Genomic DNA, 6,843 nt, shown 5'->3' with positions numbered 1-6,843 from the left:
CGGGCGAGTTTCTACTGTCAGACGCAACAGGAATTTTTGGGTTTGGTCAATCCGTTCGCCAGATATGGGAGCTTGAATCTAAGAAATGGTTGAGAAGGCAACAAATTTTGCGCACTTCTGCTGCTCCAATCGCTTAACCAGAATGGCCTAAGGAAAATATACGCATACCATTGTAATCGGGCGAGTTTCTACTTTCAGACGCAACAGGAATTTTTGGGTTTGGTCAATCCGTTCGCTAGATATGGGAGTTTGAAGCTAAGAAATGGTTGAGAACACAACAAATTTTTCGCACTTCTGCTGCTCCAAACGCTTAACCAGAATGGCCTAGGGAAAAAATACACACACCGTTGTAATCGGGCGAGTTTCTACTTTCAGACGCAACAGGAATAATTGGGTTTGGTCAATCCGTTCGCCAGATATGGGCGTTTGAAGCTAAGAAATGGTTGAGAAGACAACAAATTTTTAGCACTTCTGCTGCTCCAAACGCTTAACCAGAATGGCCTAAGGAAAAGATACACATACCGTTGTAATCGGGCGAGTTTCTATTGTCAGACGCAACAGGAATTTTTCGGTTTGGTCAATCCGTTCGCGAGATATGGGAGTTTGAAGCTAAGAAATGGTTGAGAAGACAACAAATTTTTCGCACTTCTGCTGCTCCAAACGCTTAACCAGAATGGCCTAAGGAAAATATACGCATACCATTGTAATCGGGCGAGTTTCTACTTTCAGACGCAACAGGAATTTTTGGGTTTGGTCAATCCGTTCGCTAGATATGGGAGTTTGAAGCTAAGAAATGGTTGAGAACACAACAAATTTTTCGCACTTCTGCTGCTCCAAACGCTTAACCAGAATGGCCTAGGGAAAAAATACACACACCGTTGTAATCGGGCGAGTTTCTACTTTCAGACGCAACAGGAATATTTGGGTTTGGTCAATCCGTTCGCCAGATATGGGCGTTTGAAGCTAAGAAATGGTTGAGAAGACAACAAATTTTTAGCACTTCTGCTGCTCCAAACGCGTGACCAGAATGGCCTAGAGCAAAAATACACATACCGTTGTAATCGGGCGAGTTTGTAGTTTCAGACGCGACAGGAGGTTTTGGGTCTGGCGAATCCGTTCGCGAGATATGGGAGTGTGAATCTAAGAAATGGTTGAGAGGACAACAAATATTTAGCATTTCTGCTGCTCCAAACGCTTAACCAGAATGGCCTAGGGAAACAATACACATACCGTTGTAATCGTACGAGGTTCTACTTTCAGACGCAGCAGTAATTTTTGGGTTTGGTCAATCCGTTCGCGAGATATGAGAGTTTGGAGCTAAGAAATGGTTGAGAAGAAAACAAATTTTTCGCACTTCTGCTGCTCCAATCGCTTAACCAGAATGGCCTAGGGAAAAAATACATATAGTTGTAATCGGGCGAGTTACTACTTTCAGGCGCAACAGGAATTTTTGGGTTTGGTCAATCCGTTCGCCAGATATGGGAGTTTGAAGCTAAGAAATGGTTGAGAAGGCAACAAGTTTTGCGCACTTCTGCTGCTCCAAACGCGTGACCAGGATGGCCCAGGGAAAAAAAACACATACCGTTGTAATCGGGCGAGTTTCTACTGTCAGACGCAACAGGAATTTTTGGGTTTGGTCAATCCGTTCGCGAGATATGGGAGTTTGAAGCTAAGAAATGGTTGAGAGGACAACAAATATTTAGCATTTCTGCTGCTCCAAACGCTTAACCAGAATGGCCTAGGGAAACAATACACATACCGTTGTAATCGTACGAGGTTCTACTTTCAGACGCAGCAGTAATTTTTGGGTTTAGTCATTCCGTTCGCGAGATATGGGAGTCTGAAGCTAAGAAATGGTTGAGAAGACAACAAATTTTTAGTACTTCCGCTGCTCCAAACACTTAACCAGAATGGCCTAGGGAAAAAATACACATACCGTTGTAATCGGGCGAGTTTCTACTTTCAGACGCAACAGGAATATTTGGGTTTGGTCAATCCGTTCGCGAGATATGGGAGTTTGAAGCTATGAAATGGTTGAGAAGACAACAAATTTTACGCACTTCTACTGCTCCAAACGCTTAACCAGAATGGCCTAGGGAAAAAATACACATACCGTTGTAATAGGGAGAGTTACTGCTTTCAGGCGCAACAGGAATTTTTGGGTTTGGTCAATCCGATCACGAGATATGGGAGTTTGAAGCTAAGAAATGTTTGAGAAGACAACAAATTTTCGCACTTCTGCAGCTCCGAACGCATAACCAGAATGGCCTAGGGAAAAAATGCACATACCGTTGTAATCGGGCGAGTTTCTACTTTCAGACGCAACAGGAATATTCGTGTTTGGTCAATCCGTTCGCCAGATATGGGCGTTTGAAGCTAAGAAATGGTTGAGAAGAGAACAAATTTTTCGCACTTCTGCTGCTCCAAACGCTTAACCAGAATGGCCTAAGGAACAAATAGACATACCGTTGTAATCGGGCGAGTTTCTACTTTCAGACGCAACAGGAAAATTTGGGTTTGGCCAATCCGTTCGCCAGATATGGGAATTTGAAGCTAAGAAATGGTTGAGAAGACCACAAATTTTACGCTCTTCTGCTGCTCCAAACGCTTAACCAGAATGGCCTAGGGAAAAAATACACATACCGTTGTAATCGGGCCTGTTTCTACTTTCAGACGCAACAGGAATATTTGGATTTGATCAATCCGTTCGCGAGATATGGGAGTTTGAAGCTATGAAATGGTTGAGAAGACAACAAATTTTACGCACTTCTGCTGCTCCAAACGCTTAACCAGATTGGCCTAGGGAAAAAATACACATACCGTTGTAATAGGGAGAGTTGCTGCTTTCAGGCGCAACAGGAATTTTTGGGTTTGGTCAATCCGTTCGCTTGATATGGGAGTTTGAAGCTAAGAGATGGTTGGGAATACAACAAATTTTTCGCACTTCTGCTGCTCCAAACGCTTAACCAAAATGGCCTAGGGAAAAAATACACATACTGTTGTAATCGGGCGAGTTTCTACTTTCAGACGCAACAGGAATTTTTGGGTTTGGTCAATCCGTTCGCTAGATATGGGAGTTTGAAGCTAAGAAATGGTTGAGAACACAACAAATTTTTCGCACTTCTGCTGCTCCAAACGCTTAACCAGAATGGCCTAGGGAAAAAATACACACACCGTTGTAATCGGGCGAGTTTCTACTTTCAGACGCAACAGGAATATTTGGGTTTGGTCAATCCGTTCGCCAGATATGGGCGTTTGAAGCTAAGAAATGGTTGAGAAGACAACAAATTTTTAGCACTTCTGCTGCTCCAAACGCGTGACCAGAATGGCCTAGAGCAAAAATACACATACCGTTGTAATCGGGCGAGTTTGTAGTTTCAGACGCGACAGGAGTTTTTGGGTCTGGCGAATCCGTTCGCGAGATATGGGAGTTTGAAGCTAAGAAATGGTTAAGATGACAACAAATTTTGCGCACTTCTGCTGCTCTAACCGCTTAACCAGAATGGCCTAGGGAAAAGATACACATACCGTTGTAATCGGGCGAGTTTCTACTTTCAGACGCAACAGGAATATTTGGGTTTGGTCAATCCGTTCGCGAGATATGGGAGTTTGAAGATACGAAATTGTTGAGAAGACAACAAATTTCACGCACTTCTGCTGCTCCAAACGCTTAACCAGAATGGCCTAGGGAAAAAATACATATACCGTTGTAATAGGGAGAGTTACTGCTTTCAGGCGCATCAGGAATTTTTGGGTTTGGTCGATCCGATCACGAGATATGGGAGTTTGAAGCTAAGAAATGGTTGAGAAGACAACAAATTTTCGCACTTCTGCAGCTCCGAACGCATAACCAGAATGGCCTAGGGAAAAAATGCACATACCGTTGTAATCGGGCGAGTTTCTACTTTCAGACGCAACAGGAATATTCGTGTTTGGTCAATCCGTTCGCGAGATATGGGAGTTTGAAGCTAAGAAATGGTTGAGAACACAACAAATTTTACGCTCTTCTGCTGCTCCAAACGCTTAACCAGAATGGCCTAGGGAAAAAATACACATACCGTTGTAATCGGGCGAGTTTCTACTTTCAGACGCAACAGGAATATTTGGGTTTGGTCAATCCGTTCGCGAGATATGGGAGTTTGAAGCTATGAAATGGTTGAGAAGACAACAAATTTTACGCACTTCTACTGCTCCAAACGCTTAACCAGAATGGCCTAGGGAAAAAATACACATACCGTTGTAATAGGGAGAGTTACTGCTTTCAGGCGCAACAGGAATTTTTGGGTTTGGTCAATCCGATCACGAGATATGGGAGTTTGAAGCTAAGAAATGGTTGAGAAGACAACAAATTTTCGCACTTCTGCTGCTCCAAACGCTTAACCAGAATGGCCTAAGGAACAAATAGACATACCGTTGTAATCGGGCGAGTTTCTACTTTCAGACGCAACAGGAATATTCGTGTTTGGTCAATCCGTTCGCCAGATATGGGCGTTTGAAGCTAAGAAATGGTTGAGAAGAGAACAAATTTTTCGCACTTCTGCTGCTCCAAACGCTTAACCAGAATGGCCTAAGGAACAAATAGACATACCGTTGTAATCGGGCGAGTTTCTACTTTCAGACGCAACAGGAAAATTTGGGTTTGGCCAATCCGTTCGCCAGATATGGGAATTTGAAGCTAAGAAATGGTTGAGAAGACCACAAATTTTACGCTCTTCTGCTGCTCCAAACGCTTAACCAGAATGGCCTAGGGAAAAAATACACATACCGTTGTAATCGGGCCTGTTTCTACTTTCAGACGCAACAGGGATATTTGGGTTTGGTCAATCCGTTCGCGAGATATGGGAGTTTGAAGCTATGAAATGGTTGAGAAGACAACAAATTTTACGCACTTCTGCTGCTCCAAACGCTTAACCAGATTGGCCTAGGGAAAAAATACACATACCGTTGTAATAGGGAGAGTTTCTACTTTCAGACGCAACAGGAATATTTGGGTTTGGTCAATCCGTTCGCCAGATATGGGCGTTTGAAGCTAAGAAATGGTTCAGAAGACAACAAATTTTTCGCACCTCTGTAGCTCCAAACGCTTAACCAGAATGGCCTAGGGTAAAAATACACATACCGTTGTAATCGGGCGAGTTTCTACTTTCAGACGCAACAGGAATATTTGGGTTTGGTCAATCCGTTCGCCAGATATGGGCGTTTGAATCTAAGAAATGGTTGAGAAGACAACAAATTTTTCGCACTTCTGCTGCTCCAAACGCTTAACCAGAATGGCCTAAGGAACAAATGGACATACCGTTGTAATCGGGCGAGTTTCTACTTTCAGACGCAACAGGAATATTTGGGTTTGGTCAATCCGTTCGCCAGATATGGGCGTTTGAAGCTAAGAAATGGTTCAGAAGACAAAAAATTTTTCGCAACTCTGTAGCTGCAAACGCTTAACCAGAATGGCCTAGGGAAAAAATACACATGCCATTGTAATCGGGCGAGTTTCTACTTTCAGACGCAACAGGAATTTTTGGGTTTGGTCAATCCGTTCGCGAGATATGGGAGTTTGAAGCTAAGAAATGGTTGAGAAGGCAACAAATTTTCAGCACTTCTGCTGCTCCAAACGCTTAGCCAGAATGGCCTAGGGCAAAAATACACATACCGTTGTAATCGGGCGAGTTTCTACTTTCAGGCGGAACAGGAATATTTGGGTTTGGTCAATCCGTTCGCCACATATGGGCGTTTGAATCTAAGAAATGGTTGAGAAGACAACAAAGTTTTCGCACTTCTGCTGCTCCAAACGCTTAACCAGAATGGCCTAAGGAACAAACAGACATACCGTTGTAATCGGACGAGTTTCTACTTTCAGACGCAACAGGAATATTTGGGTTTGGTCAATCCGTTCGCCAGATATGGGCGTTTGAATCTAAGAAATGGTTGAGAAGACAACAAATTTTTCGCACTTCTGCTGCTTCAAACGCTGAACCAGAATGGCCTAAGGAACAAATAGACATACCGTTGTAATCGGGCGAGTTTCTACTTTCAGACGCAACAGGAATATTCGTGTTTGGTCAATCCGTTCGCCAGATATGGGCGTTTGAAGCTAAGAAATGGTTGAGATTGAGAAGAGAACAAATTTATCGCCCTTCTGCTGCTCCAAACGCTTATCCGGAATGGCCTAAGGAAAATATAGACATACCATTGTAATCGGGCGAGTTTCTACTTTCAGACGCAACAGGAATTTTTGGGTTTGGTCAATCCGTTCGTTAGATATGGGAGTTTTAAGCTAAGAAACGGTTGAGAACACAACAAATTTTTCGCAATTCTGCTGCTCCAAACGCTTAACCAGAATGGCCTAGGGAAAAAATACACATACCGTTGTAATCGGGCGAGTTTCTACTTCAGGCGCAACAGGAGTTTTTGTGTTTGGTCAATCCGTTCGCGAGATATGGGAGTCTGAAGCTAAGAAATGGTTGAGAAGGCAACAAATTTTCAGCACTTCTGCTGCTCCAAACGCTTAGCCAGAATGGCCTAGGGCAAAAATACACATACCGTTGTAATCGGGCGAGTTTCTACTTTCAGACGGAACAGGAATATTTGGGTTTGGTCAATCCGTTCGCCACATATGGGCGTTTGAATCTAAGAAATGGTTGAGAAGACAACAAAGTTTTCGCACTTCTGCTGCTCCAAACGCTTAACCAGAATGGCCTAAGGAACAAATAGACATACCGTTGTAATCGGACGAGTTTCTACTTTCAGACGCAACAGGAATATTTGGGTTTGGTCAATCCGTTCGCCAGATATGGGCGTTTGAATCTAAGAAATGGTTGAGAAGACAACAAATTTTTCGCACTT

Source organism: Ptiloglossa arizonensis, unplaced genomic scaffold, assembly GCF_051014685.1.
Source record: "Ptiloglossa arizonensis isolate GNS036 unplaced genomic scaffold, iyPtiAriz1_principal scaffold0082, whole genome shotgun sequence".
Classification (NCBI taxonomy): Eukaryota; Metazoa; Arthropoda; class Insecta; order Hymenoptera; family Colletidae; genus Ptiloglossa; species Ptiloglossa arizonensis.
The sequence above is the reverse complement of the archived record's forward strand: the minus strand, read 5'-3'. Positions refer to the sequence as shown.